Genomic DNA, 22,774 nt, shown 5'->3' on the forward strand with positions numbered 1-22,774 from the left:
AAGTTGCAATACGTTACATCGAAACTATGAACTGAAGCTGTGTAGACTGTAGAGAACTATGAGCGAGATGTAAAATTGACAACAATGACAGGTGCATGGATATTACAATGGTCTATTGCCATAAAAAGGCTGTTTTTTAACTAGATTTAGTTCTCTTAGAAACGTACTGCTTTGTGGCACCAATTGGATTCCACCTCTTCATCAGACAGGCTGCTGCCTTCCAGTGTATCCTTCCACTGCAGTGGCTGAGCGAATACCAGGAGCGGACTCCCTCATAGTACTCACTAGGTGAATTTAAATGTTAAGCTGGTTACATTCAAGAGATATGGAGGGCAATCATGAGTTGGGTCATTCAGACACTGGTATTGTGGCAACCTCAGTTGGGGGTGAAGAGGCTGCACGTTTGGGGGTGGGGAAGTTGGGAACACAAACACAGATTGGCGGAATGGTACAAGCTGGAGGTTCTTAAATTGGAAGTTCGTCTTTAAACTGGTAAAATGTTGCAATTAAGTGGCCTATCATGGAACATGAAGGGGATCAACGGGGTAGTTAAAAGAGCAAGAACCTGGTCATATCTCTATTACGTGATCAAAGGATCAAAGGAGAAGACATGTGGGAATGGCGGGTCCTTTGCTGATCACCCAGTGTGACTACTTTGCACATATGCCCACAATGTACACAATTTTTCACAGAGATATCAGACACCCTTCGTTAGAATGCAACACATATGCTGGCTGTCGATTGGGGACTGTAATTGCATTCTGAACAAAGTTCTAGAAACTTTGCTGGTGGGGGGCAGGGCACTTGAACAGCATCCAACAAATTGCGGGGAGTCATCCAGAGAATGGGTGACACACCAGAGGTTACTCGCTCCACTTAACAGTGCATAATTTGCACAGTTGAATAGAGTTTGAGTTTACTCGGGGGGTGGAGGGGAATGGCCCCCTTGCTGCAGTTGGCAGAATACCTGGACAGATCACTGCCATATCATGCTCCTCTAATGGTAGTAGTCAAGTGGAGGAATGACAAAGCCCCGATTCCAACTTGGAGATTAAGAGCAGCTCCATTGACAGGCGCAGCATTCAGGCACATGATCAGGCAAGCTATGGAAGAGTTTTTTGGTGCCGGAACAGAGCATGGGAAGTATCTGGGAGGCGTTTAAGGTTACAACTAGGGCGAAGGTATATCGACCACATGTGGGGTATGACAGGTGATTCGGATGCAAATCCGGGGGTTAAAAGACAAAGGGGGTTTTTACAAGTTAGTTGGTATCTCAGCAGTAAATCCAACAGGATACCGCCAACGCAATTAGCGTTACTGCATCTTGGTCCTGTGCTATTAGCGCTGGATACCAAGTTGCGGTGGGGTGGTAAGTCCTCATTTATATTGGGTCCATTGGACCCAATAGGGCATTTTTGTCTTAATTACCACTGCGCTAATACCGCTGCGCAAATTGCACCGAAAATGTGTGGAAAGTCCATGGATCTACCCAGAGCTGGAGGTGAGTCCCCAACTTTCTGCCCAACTCTGTGCTGGTTTGGTGGATCTGGAATGCTGGTCAAGGCATCTCGGATTGCTCTGGTGACTGCGGTGTGACAACAGTCAGTGGTGCAGCCGGATGCGGTTCGAGGGCTTGACTGTCTCGAAAATGTCCTTAAAAGATGGATGCTGGATGATGCTTGTGTGGCACTCATCCTAATTTCTTCTCTGGGCTCGTGTCCTTTCAAGGCGGGCGGCCCAAAGCTCAGGAGAGTGATTGCAGGCAACGGCCTTGTCCTTTGTCCAGAGACTCTCCGGCACTTCCCTCCTAGAAAGCTTGCTGGCAGAACCTAGCAGAGCACGCTGTGTGCTGGCTGGGTACCGGTTCGGGAGCAGCTGGACAGGTCCTCTGAGTCTGGTATCTCCCTCTCTTCTCTGAGCAATGTTTAGGGGAGAGGTCTTGCTTCCTTCTTGGAACTCCTGGCCTTCCTTCACTGGTGGAAGATGGAAGGTAGACTGTACCTTCAGCTCGGATCCAAATGAGTCCTTCTTCTTACTCCTTTCAAGGTCTTCAGACGATCTTCAAAGTGTGGGGCTCAGCCCTCTTTTAAAGTGATTGGTGCAGACTAAGCATACCTTAATCAACCAATCACACCAACAATCTTCTGTTATGCATGAGATCAGGACCAGGGTGCTCGGCAACAGGACAGACAAGGGGTGACAACATATACCTAACTCCCACCAATCTTCTGTCTGTTGTAGATCAAAGTGTCTCCCTGATTAACTGAGTCCTCTGTGTCTCTTGATTAAAGCGCAGGCTTCCGTTGAAGTATGTCCTGGGAGCAGACTTCCTGTCTCTCCCAAATCACACCCTTTGTCCCTCTGAAAGGGGTCTTCTCTGCAGGGACACCTGCGGTAACTGCTGGACCCAGACAGGTCATTCACTGGCTTTCATACAGAGAGGTGGGAACTAGCTTCAAGTTGACACATTGCATACCAAAGGGTGTTCGTCCCGCCTTTCCTGTTGTCTATTCTGGCAACCAAGCCCCTTCAGGCTTGCTTCAATTATCTCTCATTAGGATGCACTGCCAGCAGCCGGAGGAAAAAGGAAATGTAAATCCATGGAGCCTTAGATATTTAAATTAGGCTGCTCATGGCTGGAGGAAGGTGTGCCTTCCCCTTTCTGGAGATGGTTGGATGTACCCGGGGCTGTCACATTACAGCTGAATATGACAGGGGAAAACGGCGCCTGTAGGCTGTGTCTTCCCGGAGTACAGGCGACTATGCGTTTTGTACAGGAAGCAGAAGGACTGTGTGTGGAATGGCCTCACACAGTCCTTGGAGGTTGATCTCCCATCATTCATATTCATTTATCAAAAAGCCTGGGCGAGCGCACTCTCCCTGTGCCGATGGTCGAATTCCTCACACTGAAGATCCTCTTCAACCACTACCTGGCACCTCTTGCCCAGCACATTGCTACTTTCTGCACCAGTTTTCAATGTAATGCGAATGACACTCAGCTCTCTTTCAGGCTCCCCTCAGCCACATATGCTTCTTCCCTCATACCAGACTGCAAGGCCGCAGTTCAGGAATGGTGTGTCACCAATGATCTCTGCTTTAATGCCAGTAAGACTGAGATCCTCCTCATTGGGACACCCTCTCCCTCCTTTCCTCTCTTGCTGCCCTCTGGGCCCTCTTCCAGCTCCTTCCTGTGAGGCTAAGAACCTTGGTGTCATCTTCGACTCCACCATCTCCTTCTCTCCTCACATCTCTGATGTCTCTAAGAAGTCAAACTATCAGCTGCACTTCCTAAGAGGTATTCTTCTTTTTTTCAGTTTCCCCTAGAAGCTCACTGTCTCCAGAGCTCTGGTCCTCTCTAGGCTGGACTATTTCAACAGCCTCTTTCTAAATCTTTCACCTTTACAACTTATCCAGAACAGGACTGCGAAACATGTCCTTGGCCTCAAGCCCAGGGATCATATCTCTCCAGCTCTGAAATCTCTTTACTGGCTCGCCGTGGCTGCAAGGATCAACTTCAAGATCCTCTGCATCATCCATAAGGCTTTCTGGGGCCTGGGACGGCTCTACCTTCAATTTTCTCTTCCAAAACAAAATCCTTCTCGAGTTCTCTGCTCATCCACCTCCAACTCTCTGAGGGTCAAATGCTTCTGCAAGCAGAGAGTTGGGGGCAGATCTGATTTCTCAGCTGGGGTCTCCCTCTGGAACCGCCTCTCTACCTCTCTCAAACTTTAGCAGAACCACCTCCAGTTCCGGAAGCAACTCAAGACCTTCCTTTTTCGCTTCCATTTTCTCTGTTCCTCTCGCCTGCTGATGCACCTGACTGACTGCTCCGTGAACTGGTCACCCTCTGAACCCAGTCCCAGGCTCCTGCATGTCCAGTTGCCCTTGCACTGCCTCTGAGCTCCCCAGCACCTAGGGGCTGTATCGGCAACCCTACTGTCCCTTCGCTCTGCACTTATGTGTCACTCGCTGATTGCACTTGTGAATTAACTGCACTTCCCCTTCAACTCCCCCCCGGCATTTCTCCCCTTTCCTCTTCCCCGCACATGCACGATCTGAATGACACAAGGCCTTGTAAGATCGTTATTTTGTCCTCCCTTTGTTTCCCCCCTCCTTGTCTTGTCGTGCCTAAAAACAATTGTGTACAGGCGCGCTATAAATGCCACATCATATCATATCATCTGACTCACTGTTAGCAAGTTCTGCAAAATTCTGCAGCAAGGCTGGTGGATTGTACTCTATTTTGTACACCTATGATCCCTGTCCTCTGCCAGCTTCACAGGCTGCGGTGATCAAAAGGGTTCAGTTCAAATCCATGTGTATTGTTCACCAGGCCTTCTATGGGCTCGGTCCTGAATACTTAAGGGACAAGTTATGCCCTTATTTCCCCAATCAGTTTTTAAGGTCTCTGACGTCATTTCGGATCTTCAGTGGCCGCTGCTGATTTGTGGAATTCGCTTCCGCTCCATCTTCGGGGTAGCTCTGATCACCTTTCTTTTTATAGGTATTTGAAAACACATCTCTTCCAATAAAGATCTTGATTTGGATTTGTACTCTGTTGGTGTAGGTTCTTGCATTAGCACCATGATGTCTTTCGGTGAACGAGCGTTTTATAAATTCCCAATCATCATCATCATGGAGAGTTCAGGAGACTGGACAAGATGCTCATGCGCTTGCACTGGGATAGCATGAAATCCCAGGATCTGCTTGAGAACACTTATGCTTCCATACCAAGAAGGTGGGTGGTGGTGCCAAACCTTAGAATGTATTGTTCTGTCGTACCTCTGCAGTATGTATTTCAATGGGTTAGAGATGGCTCAGAGAGGGATAAGGTAGGCAGACTAATGGAGGCAATGTCTCAGCGAGGGATCAGGTAGGCCGACTAATGGAGGCGATGGCTCAGAGAGGGATCTGGTAGGCCAACTAATGGAGGCGATGGCTCAGAGAGGGATCAGGTAGGCCAACTAATAGAGGCAATGGCTCTGAGAGGGATCAGGTAGGCCGACTAATAGAGGCGATGGTTCAGAGAGGGATCAGGTAGGTCCACTAATGGAGGCGATGGCTCAGAGAGGGATCAAGTAGGCCGACTAATGGAGGCGATGGCTCAGAGAGGGATCAGGTAGGCCGACTAATGGAGGCGATGGCTCAGAGAGGGATCCGGTAGGCCAACTAATGGAGGCGATGGCTCAGAGAGGGATCAGGTAGGCCGACTAATAGAGGCAATGGCTCAGAGAGGGATCAGGTAGGCCAACTAATAGAGGCGATGGTTCAGAGAGGGATCAGGTAGGTCCACTAATGGAGGCGATGGCTCAGAGAGGGATCAAGTAGGCCGACTAATGAGGGCGATGGCTCAGAGAGGGATCAAGTAGGCCAACTAATAGAGGCGAGGGATCAGAGAGGGATCAGGTAGGCCGACTAATGGAGGCAATGGCTCAGAGAGGGATCAGGTAGGCCAACTAATAGAGGCGAGGAGTCAGAGAGGGACCAGGTAGGCCGACTAATAGAGGCAAGGGATCAGAGAGATATCAGGAAGGCCAACTAATAGAGGCGAAGGGATCAGAGAGGGATCAGGTAGGTCGACTAATGGAGGCAATGGCTCAGAGAGGGATCAGGTAGGCCAACTAATAGAGGCGAGGGATCAGAGAGGGATCAGGAACACCGACTAATAGAGGCGCAAATGGTGCTGGTTCGGCTTTTGAACACACGACTTCTGACTAGGGCACTGGCGAGCGAAATATGACTAAAAAATAATAAAGACTGATATGCACAATATGAAAAGGCGCACTAGATTATAAGTAAATGCACATGTTGCAGCTATAGATATGGAGCAATGCAATATGCCCGGGAAGTCTCACAAGTCTGAGTGGATGGAGCATAGATACTGGGAAAATCTTTATGAAGAAGGCAAATACAAGGCATTTGGGGACTGTTATAGTAGCAGGCAGGTGGAGAGGACATGGTTCTTGATTTCTGCCAAGCTTGCAGCACGAAGCAGGTTGAACTAGAAAGCCTTCCCACGGAGCCCCAGATGCAGGCTGTAAACAGGACTATTCTGGAATGAGGAGAGGGCGCAGACTTATCACACATGTGTATAAAGCGTGTCAAAGTAAAGAGGGCACACGTACACCAGTGGCACAAGAAACGTGGTAACTAGACCGTCTGAGCCTGCTGTGGGATCGGAGTGGAGGGGGTATGTATGAACACAAAATAGTTGTCTCGTAGCATGAGGTTTACATTGATCAAATATAAATGCTTGCAGAGGGCTCGCATTACACCAGCCTCATGGAAAATGAAGATGCAAGCCAGTGCCAAGTGCCCTAAATGTACATGCGCGACGTGTGTACATATGTGGTGGGGTTGCCACCAACTGCAAGCTTTGTGGAAAGGGGTCTTATGGTTAATTGAGGTGTTTATGGGAAGGAGGCTGCAATGAAAGCATGTCTGTTGGGATAAAAAAACAGTCAAGAAAAATAGTGCGCTGCACAGGAAATGTATCCCACTTGGTCTCGTGCAGATGAAAGGATTGGTTGCAATAAAATGGAAACAGGCCCCGGCCTGCCATCTGTAGAAGTACTGGGCCATAAAAATGATTAAATGAGAAACAGCGGAGAGAGACATAAGGCTAAAGAATAATTAATTCAATGAGTCTTATGAAGGGTGCTGTTTTTTCGGCTCTTACATAAAAGCAGTACTAGGCTCGCCTGACCTGCTGCCCAGGGACTTCATTTAGGGGTCGCCATGGGTCGCACCTGTGACCCCTGAGGGGTCCCGTACCCAGAAACAAAAAAATGAGGCTCCTTAAATTGAGGCCTCTGGGCTGTGACCAGCAGCATGTGGCTCTTTGTTTCTGAAGTGCCTGGGTTTCGGATAGCTCTGGCCGGTGAGATAGCTCAGTGGGTTGAGCGCTCGCTGCTGCAATGTGTGTGTGTTCTGCAGGTTGCCGGTTTGACTCCCAGCAAGGTCAACTCAGCCTTTCCCCCTGCTGAGTTTGATAAATGATTACCAACACAGGTTGGGTGAAATTGTATGTATATTTGTACTATATAAAGCGCTTAAGCGTAAGTGCTATATAATAACACATCATTATGCTTTGGCTTTGGACGTCTGCTTGCATTCACAGTAATTTGGTAATATGGCCCTATACGCATTGTTATCAACAATACCTTGGCTGATCCATTCTTGTATGAAATGTATATCACTTTACAGTGATATCGTAACCCCATTTTTCATAGTGTACTTAGGAACAATGCTATGTGATACCACTTCCTGTTTTGTCAAGGGGTGAAAGGTTGTGTTCCATCAATTCCTGTGATGTCACTTCGAGCTAGGGTCAAATGACATCACTTCCTGTGATATCATCTGAGGCCAAGGGTCGTGTGATGTCACTTCTGCTACCCCTGGAATTTTGGTGAAATTACATCCCTGCTGTTCATGGATAAGGTATTGGCGTAATAGGGCAGAGAGGGATGGATGGTGACACTATAAGGGAGTAAAAGGGGATGAATTTTAGAAATTTGTTTTTCTTTTATTAAACAACTAGTGCTGATGTGTACCAGAGTATTGTAACATTATCGTTTAACAATTGTTAGATGACATCTGTCAGGGTGTGCAGTAAACATCATTATGTGGGACGGCTGCCGTTGTGGCCAGCTCCCACAGGAAGTGACATTGGGTTAGGGAGGAGGGCGCGGGGAGAAGGGGCAGTTCCGCGGTAGCCAGTTAATAAAGAAGACGTGCGTTCTCTCTCCTGGTGTCCCGTGCCTTTGCCCGCATAACGGAAGTCCAGGCCGGCGCACGCGAAGCGTTAGCAGCTGCGCTACCATTTTACAATGGCGACAAGCTGATCCACGAACCTGCGCCAGAACAGCAGTGGACCCGCTGGGAGACAGCACAGAGGTGAGGCCGGGAGGATGCCGTTGGGCATGTAGTTGCGCGTCAGTGCACCTCCAACACTTAGGCCTGCCCCCTCCGTGAAGGCAGCAGTGCCCTACTCGCCACAAAGGCCGGTGTGCTCCACCCGCGTCACAGAGCCCAAGGGACCCGCTCCTCGTGACACTCAGAAGCCAGGCACTCCATAGGGGCATAAAAGGTGCAGAAGAGGCCCTGGTGGCTCACCAGAGGCTCCAGCACACGCCCTGATGTGTCATAAGAAACTGTGACACGAAGGGCAGGAGCCCTTTCAGCAGCAACACAGGGCAAGAACCCTCAATGCAACAGTGCTTCATATGAGACTGTGACACAAAGGGCAGGAACCCTCACAGCAGCGCTACACGGCAAGAGCCCTCAACACACGACCCTAGCCAGAAGGACATAGAGGGGCCAGGGTAGGAGTGGCACACCCTCAACAACAGGAGTGGAGAGAACAGGAACCAACATCAGCTGGACAAGCCAAAATGCAATATGGCCCCGTCCAAGGACCAGTGGGGAAGAAAGCCCACACCACATTGGGAAGGAAACACAACGTGCCTCACACCTGAGGACCACATCCCACCGGCACCAAGTCAAGTCCAGTGGCATCCTCTTGTGGGGCAGAAGGCGTTCCAGGAGGCACCGACAACACAGCACAAGCAGCGGGAGGCGCATCTCAAGTTCTCCACATGGCCCACCCGTTTGACCTAAGAGACAACCCCAACCTAGGGCCCCCCTTGAAGCATATGGTTGAGAGACTTCAAGTTCTACTTGGGAGCTATAAGACTCACCGACGACGCCCGACTGAAGAACACGCTGTCCATGACAGTGGGGCCTGCCATCAGGGACATTGCGAGGGAGCTACTCAAACTGGACACAGCCTCATATGGAGATGTACACGGCAAGCTATCAGAATATTTCGCTCCTCACACCAATATTGAATATGAAAGACCTATATTCCATACCATGAGACAGGAAAAGGGTGAATCCCTCGACAATTTTGTCATGCGCCTTCGCATAAAGCTCAAATACTGGGAATCTCACCGCTTCTCCAACGAGGAGGCCTTAAAATCCCAGGTCATCGCCGGGTTCGTGTCGCAACTTTTCAGAAAACAACTACTACAGAAACAAAGGTCACAGGAGGAGATACTCGCACTAGCCAGGATGGACCGGCCGTCGAGTCAAAACTCAACAGCTTGGGTAAGGTCCCGATTCAGCACCCAACGACTGACCCCAAAATCATTAATAAATTATCAGCCATGCCCTATCAAGGAGGAAAATGCTCAGATGCCACGTGCTTCAGGTGCGGCTACGAATGCCTGCGCACCCGCGAATGCCCTGCGGTCGGGCAGCAGTTCACCGCCTGCAGGAGAATGGACCATTTTTAAACTATCTGCGAAAACACGCCTACATCCATGCCTGGCACACTGAGTTTCCAGGAACGTCAGAGAAGCTCTCGTACAAGCCCGCAAGGCAATAGGTCGGAAGGCGACCCGAAGAATCAAAAGCGAGAAGAAAAGGAATGCAGAAGCACATACACCCGAGAGGAGAGACAGCCTTCAGAGGGTTCCAGACACAGTGGGAGAAGACGGTTCGTCCATTACATAGAAATGAGATCTCCCTCGAGTAGTGAATCCCCATCGTCAGGCAAGGACCAACAGAAACGGGGATACGTATTGGTGCTCAACAATGACACCGCAGCTCAACACAGCCCCATTCTCACGCTACAAGTCAAGACACACCCCTAAAATTCCTCATTGACATGGGAGCCACCGTAAATATCATCAGTGAGGAGGCATACAACTCACTCGCCCGGCCCCCAAAGCTGAGAAAGGCAACAGTAGATATCTACCCATACGGGGCAACCACACCATTGCCCTACAAAGGCACCATCACAGCCTGGTGCACACACAAGACGCACACAGCGAATGTCCCATTGCACATGATGAAGACCGTGGCCAACAGTGGCTGCATACTAAGTTTAGGACAGCTGTCTAGTTCACATCCCATATCAGCACATAAATATTTTGCCAAACCTGGAGCGGTCGAAGCAGCTTTCCCAAAGTTATTCAAAGGACTTGGAAAATTTGAGTACAGAGAAATTCAACTGCACCTTAACCGAGATGTTCGCTCAGTTGCCCAACACTATCAAGGCATTCCCGTCATCCTACAGAAGCAAGTCAAGGAGGAACTGGACAAACTCATCAAGCTACAAGTGATCTAACCTCTGTCACGGATCCCACGCCCTGGGTGTTACCCATAGTCCCTGTGCCCTAAAAGTCCCCGGATGAGTCAATACATCTGTGCTTTGACATGCGATGGGCAAACGTTGCAATCGAAAGGGAGCGAACAGGCGCCGAGAATCACAGACATGATTCACCTGCTTCACGGCGCAAAGGTATTTTCCAAGCTTGACCTTACAAAGGGATACCATCAAATCGAAAACGCACCTGAGTCGCGATATAGCCCAATGTTCGTGACTCACCTAGGACTGTTTCAGTATAAAAGGCTCTGTTTCGGCATCTCGTCGGCAGTGGACATTTTCCAAGAGGAAATACACAAAGTCATACGTCACGTACCAAATTGCCTCAACTATTTTGACAATGTGCTAGTCTTTGGAAAAACCAAGGAAGAACATGATGTAGCGCTACATTGAGTGTATGTCGCGGTAGAAGCGGCCGGCCTCACTTTCAACAAGGCCAAGTGTGAGTTTGGTAAGGGGTCATTAAGATTTTTTTGGTCACATCTTCTCCAAAAAAGGGATGAGTCCAGACCCGGACAAAGTGGCAGCCCTCCACACTGCACAACCCCCCAAAACCATGACTGAGCTGCGCTGCTTACTAGGCTTGGCAAGCTACTGCTCGCGAGATACCTCAAAGATTATGCCAACGTCAGCAACCCCCTGTGGCTACTCATGTGCAAAGACCAGCATTTCGTGTGGTCGGATGACTGCCAGAAAGCATTCGAAGCCATCCGTAATGACATTGCGAGAGCGGAGGACATGGCATACTTCGACGCGCAAAGAGAAACTGAAGTCATTGTGGACGCCAGTCCAGTGAGACTGGGAGACATCCTGACCCAAAGAGAACCTGCCGCCCCAGCCAACATATTCATAGTGGCTTACGCTAGCAGGAGCCTCACCGCCACGGAATGGGCATATTCCCAGGCAGGAAAGGAGTGCCTGGCGGTAGTTAGGGCCTGTGAGTATTTCCACTTGTTCTTATACGGCAAGGCATTCACTGTCATATAGCACCACCAAGCCCTGCTGACAATTTATGGTTACCCAAAGGCCAGGATGCCTTCCAGAATCGCCTGATGGGGGTGGCTGCTCCAAAACTACAAGTTTGACATCAAACACCGGCCTGGCAATGAAGACAACCCGGCAGACTACCTATCCGCATAATGCATACCTATCCTATCTTGCATTGCTGATACTTCTTGAAAAAAACATGTTTTGTATAATGGTCGAATATGACTTTGTAATTATGAATCAATAATGTAATTATGATACATCTGTATTCTCTCCTAGACATTTTTGATTGCTGATAGAACCTGAGTACTTCTTGAAGAAAACATGTTTTGTATAATGGTCGAATTTGACTTTGTAATTATGAATCAATAATTTAATTATGATACATCTGTATTCTCTCCTAGAAATTTTTGTGAATGTACACAATTGCCCCTGAAGAAGAGAAATCCTTGCGAAACGCGTTGGGCCACATGAAATGATATAATAAATTATGTTTTAAAACTAACATCATTGTATAGCTTGTATAATTACCACTGAAGACCTATTGAAATCAATAATATGCAAAGATTGTTATGAAAATTGAATATTTTTCATAAACTATTGGGCTTATATAAGCCATTGAAAGTGTGCAGGCGACGGGAAATCCTTTACAAGGAACTTTTCTTCTTCAGATTTACAACCCATATGCCAGGGTTGATATTTTTCTCCCCTGCACCTTGAGTCTGTTTCTAATATAAATAATACAAAATGCTAAGAACAGTATCACTAAAACAATTGCCTCAGTGAATTCTGGAGTGCATAGTGAATCACCTGATTTTTTGTACACAGTATGTGAGCAGCTGATGCGATTGGTTGATGGTAGCTGCATCCTAGCCTTAGGTGTGTTGGTATCGAGAGATCAGTTGAATGTGTCCAGTATGGTGGTTAGTCTTTGAGACTGTATGCACGCTTATGTGTGCAGCTAGGCCGATTTTATCATGGGGTGTAGCTGCATTCTAGCAGGATGTTGAGGTGTATATGGAGTATTGTTCCTATGTGAGCGGCTAGGCTGAAATCGATCGGGTGTAGTTGTGTTATATTGTGTGTTGGTGTAGAGTAGAGAGTGAGCATAGTGATAGGAGAGGTGAGTGCTTGGAGTGGATGTTTTATTCTGATGAGCCCATTGTTCTGATTACATTCATGTGCTTCATGATAGCTACACTTAGTAGGACAGGGGTAGCAAGGCATGTGTAGTGGACTCACAAGGCGGCTGGTTAGTGGTCTGATATCTAGTGCCTGCAGGACGCCAAGGTTGTGGTTGATGGTTACTGTTTCTGATTCTGTCTTGGTGATTTGTTAATCGTGTCATTGCACGGTATCTTCTTGAACATTTGTTTGCAGATTGTGTTTACATTCTGATGTAATGATATTGGAGTTGTGGTCCATGGTGCTGTAGTGTTTTAGCAGCCCTAGATGCTCATAATCGTGTTTACGGAAAGAGCCAGTTTTATAGAGCTTTGCGGAAGGCCATGTAGTCTTGGGTGTGTCGAATGTGTGAGGGAGTGAGTTCTACAGTCTTGGAGCCAAGGTTGAGAAGTGCGGATCCTCCAATCCTGGCTGAATTGGAGGTTGGAATCACTAGTAAGAGGAATGTGCTTGATCATAGGGTGTGTGAAGGAATGTAGGGTTTAATCTTCTCTTGTAGGTACGTTAGGATGGTCTTGTGCACTGCTCTGTGTGTAATTCTGAAGGTGGCCCTTCATCCTACAGGGAGCCAGTGAAGAGTACGGAGAGCGGGTGAGATGTAGTCTCTGTGTCCCAGGGCGAGAAGGAGTTTGGCAGAAGCATTTTGGGTTCTTTGGAGTTTGTTAAGTTGGTAATCCGGTGTTCTCAGGTATAAGGAGTTGGCATAGTCCAGTTTTGACATAACAATGGATATAACAGCAGAGAGTCAATTGGGGAAGGTGAGGTAGAGGAAAATGTGTCTAAGGAGTTTGAGGTGGAAGTGACAGGAGTTTGATACATTATTGATCTGGCGGGAGAGGGTTAGCTCTGGGCCCTTAGTGCAGCCAAGGTTTTTCACTATTTTGGAGGAAGTGGGGGCTGTGCCAAGAGAGGGGGGCCCTGGGAGTGGTTTCGGGAGAAAGGCAGTATTGCCACACCCCAAGATTTCTGTTTTATCTGGGTTCAGAAGGAGGTGGTTTTTTGTCATCCATCGATCAATATCACAAAGGCAAGCTTCAAGGTCGGGACGTAGATTGGTGCTTGTTTTGGAAATTCTTAGGATAATTTGGGTATCATTGGTGTAGAGGAGAGGTTGCGCGCCCGGATGATTCCTGTTAGCATGGTCAGAGAGAGGTTAAAAAGGAGAGCAGAGAGGCATGCGCTTTGGAGTACCCCAATGTTCACTGCACAAGCAGATGAGACAAAAGGTGAGAGGAAAGTGATTTATTTACTATTGCTATTGCTGAGGAAGGAGGCAATCCATTTGAGAGCTGAGCCACGGATTCCTAGGGAGTGGAGGTGGTCAAGGAGGATAGAATGGTTGACCGTGTCGAAGGCTGCTGACAGATCAAGAAGAATCAGCGCTGCACAGCCCTCAGAGTCTGCCGAGACTTTGAGATCATCCCAGATTGAGATCAGAGTGGTTTCTGTTCCATGGCGCGGTCTGAAGCCTGATTGCGCAGGGTCGAGTAGTTTGTTGGATTCCATGAAGCGGTTGAGTTGGGACTATGCAGCCCGATCAATGAGTTTTGTGAGAAATCTGGTTTTGGAGCTTGTTCTGTAGTTCTTAGGGGCAAGGGGGCCAAGGGAACCATTCTTTTAGAAGGGGTTTGACATGCGCTATTTTAAAAGCGTCTGGAAAGGTGCCAGAGGTGAGGGAGTCATTTAGTCTGGATCTTGCATGTTCTGCGCAGGTAGATGAGAATATTTCTTTCAGAAGAGAGGCGGGACAGAGGTTGAGGGGGGATCTGGAGGGTCTGCTGCCAGATAGTAGGTCAAGGAACTCGTTTTTAGAGATGGGTTGGAAAGAGTCGAAGGCTGGCATTGCGGTCGTTGGGGAGACTGGATCCGGAGGGGTAGGGTTGGGGTGCGGGGTGAGGGTGAAGAGTTTGGAGTTAAGGGTTGCTGTCCTGTCCAGTGCAGTGTTATAGAAATGAAGTGAGAGGGAATTGCAGAGTGTTTGCATGAGGGTGGTTTGGGTAGAGGTGTAAGTTGGTTTCACGAATTCGGAGATGATCTTGTGGAGCTCTTTGCTGCTGCTGCCACAGTTCAGAATGTGTTTATTGTAATAGGTCTCTTTGGCTTTTTGGATCTTGGATTTGTAGTTACGGTGGTGGTGGGCGAATTATAGTAGAAGAATAGTTAAAAAATGGCATTTCAAGGCAACATTATCAGTACGGAACAAGAGTACTTGCATTTTAGCGCAGGTACAGAACATATTTTAACAAGAGCAGCCTTGAGGAAGGAGTAGAATAGATGTAAGGTACAGATCAGTTTCCTTATGTAAAAGGTACACATTCCATCATAGACAGAGGTCTCAAATGACCAGCCTCAGATATTGTAAACGTGTCGAAACATAAGATAGTGTAGACACAACGAGAACTTTACATATTCCATTAAGTAGAGAGAGGATATAAATTAGAAGCTACCAGAAAGGTGCACATAGCCTGAGATTAGAAGAAATCAATAACCATTTGGTACTGCTATTAATCAGCAAAGAAACACATTACTTTGTGGTGTGGTGTGAAATATATTAATGTTCACTGTTTTATATGAAGCAGCTATAATATTTGAACCAGTTAAACCATGAGTGAGACCTTTTGAAGATCATGCCCCCGTAAAGTAAATTACTTTTAGGGCCTGATCATTTTGAAAGCTTGAGTGACTGTCAATGTTGACAGGTTAGGCACTATGAATGAGTTGCCCAGGATCACACACGTTGGTTACCGGGTGAAATTGAGGGTTTAATCCAGGCTGCAGATTTTGCTTTTGACAACATTGTTTACCAGTTCTTATCATAAAACAATGTGAAATTATTTGTGAATGTTTGACTTTCATGAGCTAAAATAATACCTTGTTTTGTAGAACTGACTTGGAAAGTACACAAATAACATGATAACCCAATGTGTCAATATTTTAAATCAAAACTTTATAGAGGCATGGTATGAAAGGAGAAGGATTGCAGCTTCATTTTCTCCATCCTCAAGCCAAATATACAATTACCAGAATATTAATTGATGTGAGTCTAAAATATTTCATCTGCATTTTTTCTATTGTATTTTAGAGCTTTAAATAAACCCAACACACATACTTGCACACTGTTCTTTATGATGTGCAGAAGTACCTTTGAAAAGCAATCCAATGTTTAAGCCAAATAAGCAGACCGGAAAATATGCTTGCTACAGGCCTGTGACATTTGGGGGACTCTCTTCTGTTTAGGACCCCTTCAGCCCAAATGGTCTACATAAAAAGAGACATCTGGAAAATAACTGAAGGATGCCACCAGTATGTGAGAATGGAAAGCTTTCCATGGAAGACATAACTTTCCTATACAGTGAGATTAGATGATTTGCCCAGGATCACTGTATTTTTGGCTGGCAAAGCAGAGATGTAAGCCTCAATTTTGCTTCCACAGTTTCGAATTACTGACTACCTGATCAGCTCCCTGACTAACACTTTATAATCTTCTTTGGGGGGTGACTGCCAGTTTTTACAACCCTCATTTGGAGGGACTTATTTCTAAACCTGCCCAACACTGATGCTATATTACTTTTTCATAGCTACAGCCATCTGGCACAGGTACTTCTTTTGCAGCACAGTAGGTGTTACTGTAACTAAGCATATAAAGACGCAGTTTATCAACTTCAGGCATAGGAAAGGCGGAATGGGAGTTACTGAAATGTTATATTGTTATCTGGCACATGAACACAAATATCTGTACCAAGTGCTTAAGACACTGAGCAATCATCTGAGAAAATGTGGCACCCCATTGTATCAATATGCATTGCAGATCAGGTAGAACATGCAAACGACACTGCACACGTCCATGTGCTGCACATTATACCCAGGGAGTGGCAGAAATAGGGTGTGCATGAAAAGCATGTAGCACACATAAACATGTACAGTGGGAAATTGAAATTGACACCCAATATTGTGCACTTTAAAGTGCACATCGCAGACAGCACAGAAGACCACGTATTCACCTCCCAAGGGCATGTCTTCAGGTGATGTCAGCAGAGTACACACTCAGCATATACAGACTAGACCAAAGGACCATCATGGACCTGACAGATAGCATAGCTGCTGACCAGGAGGCGCAGATCAACATTGCCACATGCGTTCCTCTAATTCTGAGGGTGACGAGTGTATTGCATTTCTGTGCCATTGGATCTTTCCAGATCTCTGTGTGACATGTAGCTGACATCGCACAGCCACAGTGGCATCCTCACCCAGGTGCTGGACAGCATCATTGCACGCAGGCCGGAGCACATCAAATTCCCAACAGATGCCCCCACCACTAACAACATGAAGGCCACATTTTGCAGTGTGGCTGGCCTACCCAATGTAGTAGGTATAATGGATGTTTCACATGTTGCCTTTGGTTCTATGTCATTTCATCGAGAGTTGTCATTTCAATGGGTTTTTTAACTAATATTTTCTGACAAAAAAACTCATTGAAATTGTTTATTTGTTATTTTTGGGTGGTTTCCCAACCCAATCCCCCATCCCCTATTGTTTTCTTAACTATTCCTGACCCCCAACCCATTATATACATTTTTCCAACCCCCCCCTTTTATATTTCAATGAGTTATTTCGTTAATAAATGTTTGTAAAAACCCAATCGAAATAACGGCTGGCGATGAAAGGACCATTGCCTTCATACCCCCAGGGCACATGACCGCATGTATTAGAAAAGAAATGGTTTCCATAGCATCGACATCCAGGTTGTGTGTGATGCAAACATGTTACTCACTCACATATGTGCAAAATTCCTAGGATCCACACATGATGCCATGGCAATGCAGAACACTAGTGTGCCACAAATGATGTGTAGAATGACCAATAGGAGGGCATGGCAGACTCATTGCTTCACATGCCACATGCTGGCCTTGTGATTATCAGGCCCAACTTGGGCTTTGGGTCCAAGCAGCACGCATGTTCCTTACATATGAGTGCAATGCAAATGTCTCTATGAAATGTGCAGTGCATGCTTATGAATGATGCAGTGGTCACTTCACTTCCTGCATCTCTTCTTTGCAGGTGGTTCCTGGTCCTCTGGAACACCCTGTGACGGTGGTGTGGGAGGGGAGCAGCTGCATATGCATGATGGGCTTGCTTAATGGGATGTCATGCTGGACAGGTGTGATGTGGACGACTGTGCCTGCTGTAGCTGTAGAAAGGCCTGTTGGAGTGATTGGTCCTTTCTGTCAAGCACATTGGTTCCTGCACGCTGTTGGGGGCCTCCATACAGCAAACCATATCCAGATGCATGCCACACTGCTGGATACCAACAGCTGGCTCAGCACATATAAACACCCTATTTGACACTGCTAGTCCAGCATTGCTCTGCTCCAGCCTCCTTCTCCTTTTTTAGACTGTACTTGCTCTGCTCTTGCCTTTCCATGTAGGAACATGAGGGCCGATGTGTGCATGTCGAGGGATTCCTTGAGCGATGACTTTATCATTCTGGTGTGTGAGGAGCTGGTTGTGCTGCTCAAGTTGTTCCTCTCCTGGCTGTGCAGCTGATTTTTGGCTGCATCATACTGCTGTCTGGACTCATGGACTAGGTCAAGTTGGCTTGCAACCAGCAGGGCTGCCTGGTCATGGATCTTCACATCGTCATGTGTAGTGGGTGTGTGCCGTAGAGCAGACGTCTGAGGAATTGGAATGATCTTCAGCCTGGTCGTCGGAGACATGGGCACTGCAACGTGGGTTGGTTCTGGTGGGAATGGCTGGGTGGCACCAGCACTGCTACCACTATACACTGTGGTTGGAGCTACTGGATCTGCACTGATGTCACTGGCATGTGTGATGTTGCCAGAGGTGGTGGCCATGTGCCTTGATGTTGCAGCACACTGCTTCTGGCCACGACTAATCTTCCATTTGGCATGTGCAGCACTTCATGGCCACTGGACTGCTGTGATGTGTTGCCTGCATGGCGAAAAACATACATGCATGGCTTCAGCTTCTGGTCAGCCGGTATCTTTGTATCGCTGTGTCTGTTGCATTGTAGATGCATGTCTCATGGGTGTTGTCCAAAATGTGAGTGGTTATGCGCAGGGCATGGGGGAAATGTTGGTTGACATGTGTTCATGTTGCACCATTATGATTGTGTATGAATGTGTGTGCATGGTTTATTTTTGTATGGCAGGGTGTGTTATTCTCCACTCACCTGTGACATGTCCCTCCTCATGGCCCATCAAACTGTCCACTTCAGTCAGTGAGAGCACCTTCTTCTCCCATGCAGTCCATAATATTGGACCCCCTCAGCTTTGCAATCCTTGGCTTCCCGTGCCTTTTTGCGCATGGCGTGGTTGCGGTCATTCCACATCTTTTACAGGTCTTCCTTCTCTCATGGCATAGTGGACACAGCATTTATTGCATTGACCAGTCCCATCCACAGTTCTCACTGCCACTTGAGATATGCATCTCTGCACCAAGAAGCCATGCCTCTACTGGCATGCTCTTGTTAACCAGCACCTTCAATTCTGTGTCAGTGAAACGTGGGACCCTTGCACCTACCATTGTTGGTGTGTGTGTGTGAATGTACCTGGTTGGGCTATGGTGACCTCTTCTCCTGCAAGGACTTTGGTGGAGACTATGTGACTTGGAGGTGCAGACCCGCAGCAGTGGTTGTAGCAGCATTGCATCCACCGGTGGTCGCACCTTCACCAGAAAGGGTTTTACGTCACTTCTGCCGGTGGTCAGACTGCAACCAGAAGGGTTTGTTGTCACTTCTGCCGGTGGTCAGACCACCACATATTCCGATGACGGTGGCAGACTTACGTCGTTCACGTTGGTGTCCCCACCATGACATGGATCCACCATTGTTGTTTATGCTGCGATACAACCACCCCAGCACAAAGGTGGGAAAACGGTGTAATGCTGATCTATGTTGGTGCAAGCCTACGTCAGCAGGCTTTTGGTGGATTTTACGCCACACTCTACATGAGGTCCTTAAAAGGATTTTCCAGCATTGGATGATGCTTTCCTCATTTTTTGCATGTGCCACAGGACGCAAATCCTAGGTTGTCATTAATGACTCGGACTCTACAACAACAATGCAGGAATGGGCATAAGTTCCTCTCAGAAGTTTGTGGTTGGCAGTGGTTTGATTCTTGTTTTTTTTCTAACAGGTTCACATCACTTTGCAACTGCACACGTTCTTTTCAGAAGGAGGGACACCTGATCAAGGAGCGGTTTGAGATTTGTGATATCTTGTGCTCAGAAAACCTCTTTGCTGATCAGATGCTTGGGCTGTGACATCGTGATCTTCAGCGAGTCCAAGTACTTCTGGACCATTTTGTTTTTCAGAAACTGACATCAGCATATCTGGTTTTAAGGTCTGCATAAAGTGCTGATGAACAAGTAAATGCTAAGTGCTAAGACCCCTGTAGATTCTCATGATGTCTTCTTTGAGCAGGAGGTGATAAGGGCGGGAGCTCCCGAGGGATGAAGCTTGCAAATGGAGAGACCTCCGATGTAGGTGTGGGTGAGAGATGGGGAAAGAAAGCACAAGGCCTCAGCCATCAACCAGATTCTCCAGAGCAGGGATGGGAGAGCCAACGGGGGGAAACGGGCAGAGTGAACAGAGGTCCTGCCATCCATTCAGGAGCACGGGGAGAAAAGCAGAGGCTGGATGGGTCATGCAATTTAAACCATTTGCCCTACCATGTTATTCAGAGCTCTCAAGTTTCACAGTTCCATACGTGAGAATGCCATCCAATCCCATTTCTTTCTTGGAAGTCTGGTATTTGTCATTCTAAATTTCATATGGAAAACACAAAACTACACGTCCCAGAATTCCAAGAAAAAAAAACATGATTGGATAAGTCTCTCGCGCATGGAACTGGGAAACTTGAGAGCTCTGTTATCATGGGAATTCGTCATGGTCTGACGGCCCTGGTCCGACGTGTCCTGCCTGCCCTGAAACCTCCCAGGCCAAATGGAGACAGCAGTAGTACTTCTGACCAGTCAGGAAAGCAGTGTCAATGCCACAGTTCACCTCGACTGGGCCTAATTATGTTGCCCCTGAGATGGTGGGTGGGCACCAAGGGTGTGTGTATGTATGTTTAATTCACTGTAATTTCCAGGCCTCGACCAGTTACAAGTTCTCGCTTTTTCCCTAAATCACGTCGCCCCTCCTTTATGTCCAGTGAGCATTTTATTTTCTTCAGAACAAGGCCGAGGAGCGCCCTACCCTTCACATTCCAGTCTCTGCCCTTGAGATGAACGCCGCTCCCGCACCGGCTGCACTGGCGGGAATTCCTCGCTTCACGCCAGTATTTCTCAATCACCCACGGCGATCTGATCCTCCCACGCACATCTTTATGTCTGGGGTGTACACTCGGGGTGGGTGGCCCCTTTTCCTGATTGGGTGGTTTAATGGGATCCGAATTGGAGCATGTATGTACTCATGATGTCTGCAGTCCTCCCCGCGCTGAATACACACTGGTACTTCTCTATCCTTATAAAAATAACTCACGCAGTTTTGGTTGATTGATTGATATTTTATTTCTATCGCGCTCGTACACAAGTGTTTCAGAGCGTGACAAGGCAAGGGAGGGGAACAGGGGAGAACAAAACAGCGATGTTACTAGGCCCAGTGACATTGAGAAAGTGCAAGTGCATGGGAGAAGGGGGAGGGGAAAAGTGCATGGAAGGGGGAGAGGTGGAAAGTGCAACACTTTTCTCAAATTAGCCTGTGTTAGCGCCGTGCCTTTACTCAGGGATGCCCTAAAGAGCATTGGTAACAGGCGTGTCTCCTAATGTTTAAATATCCTTACAAAAGAATTGCATCCGAGTGCACCATAGTGTTCGCTTTCCTCCGCTCCAGGGAAGCCTGCTTTTTGGGGGGAAGGGTTCTGGTGGAATGATAAGGGGAGATGAGATTTTGTGGCAGGCAGTCGTGATGTGAGCCGCCTTCACTCGAAAGAGGATAACAGAAACATGCATCAGACATTGCCAAAATAAACACGTCATGCTGAGACATAAAACAGCCTCTGCTCGTCTTTCATTTGTCTTATCCCAGCCGTGCTTCCTCTTAAGGAAAGATACTGTGAAACATCCACTGCCGTCTCCTCCCCCCTGAGCTGGCTGAAGGCTTCCGGGCCGTGGCGACGTCACTACATAGCACTGCGACACGACGGCCATAGCAACCGCCACTCAAAGCGTCCACTGAGAGCAATGCTGCATTTACAGATTGCAGAGTGTGACGAAATGGCTACTGCTGTGTAGGAGTGCACACACGCATAGTAGCTAAACCACCTACTTAGCCGCACACAGCAACCATTCCAGACGTGATTGTGATCCCAATCATAAAGGTGGAAGAGTCACAGCCCGACAGGCATACCTTCGTCTGTCTTTTTGGTAACCTGGGCCGAGGGCAAACTGTACACTTAAGTCGGGGCGTGAACTGGCTGGCACAGATGCAACACGCAAGCAATAGTATGGTGGAATCAAAATAAAGGCATGTACTTTATTATTTATTTATTTATTTATTTATTGCATTTATTACTCGCCCAAACCCTTGGGTACCACGGCGATGTTACAGACAGCTTGGTTAAAACATTTCTTGGACTTTGCCAATCGGGCGCAGTGCATGTGAATACAAAATAATCATACACAAAGACATTAAATGCAGGGATTCAGTACAATGATATTTCCTGAAGCATGGAGGGGGATATTTTAGTCTTGGTTAAATAGCCACGTTTTCAGGGATTTCTTGAAACCTGAGAATGTTTGCTCATTTTTGATGGGGAGGGGAAGAGTGTTCCAATATGTGGGTGCGAGGTATTGGAAACTACTGCCTCCTGCCTTGGTTGTCTCGTAGCGGGGGATAGCTAGGAGTAATTGACTGTTAGATCTGAAGCCTCTTAGATACTTTTCTGGTGATGGCGTGGTTGAGGTAGATGGGGACACATGAGTGGATGCATTTGAATGTGACGCACAGAGCTTTGAATGTGACCCTGGCTTAACCAGAACCAAGGTTCTACAAAAGTAGGATCTTTAATTAAGACAACAAAAATACACACAACTGATAAAAGCACCATTAGCCCACCCCTGTAAGGGAAAACAGAGAGAAGCAGACTTTAAAGTTATGGGGAATCTGGTTTGAAGAAAAACGTGCTCAGGCAATGATATCAAGTTCATGAAGGTGTCTTTCAAATGGTAGAGGATGGGGCTTCAAAGTCACTGGGGTTCTTTAAGGCGGTCATGGGGCTCTTCTAACACCTTATGCTCTTATCTTTGGTGCTAAACAGCATTGAGCCAGGCTTCTAATAGCCTCCTGGAGTGATAATTTGGTGTCAGGTTGGTGAACTGGCCGACAAGGTCCAAGGCGTGGTGTTGTCAAAGCATGAATATCACGTGAAGCTTGGACAGGCAGCAGGCAATGTCCTGCTTAAGTGTAGC

Source organism: Ambystoma mexicanum, chromosome 3q (genome assembly GCF_040938575.1).
Source record: "Ambystoma mexicanum isolate Mex_15411 chromosome 3q, UKY_AmexF1_1, whole genome shotgun sequence".
In the NCBI taxonomy this organism is placed as follows: Eukaryota; Metazoa; Chordata; class Amphibia; order Caudata; family Ambystomatidae; genus Ambystoma; species Ambystoma mexicanum.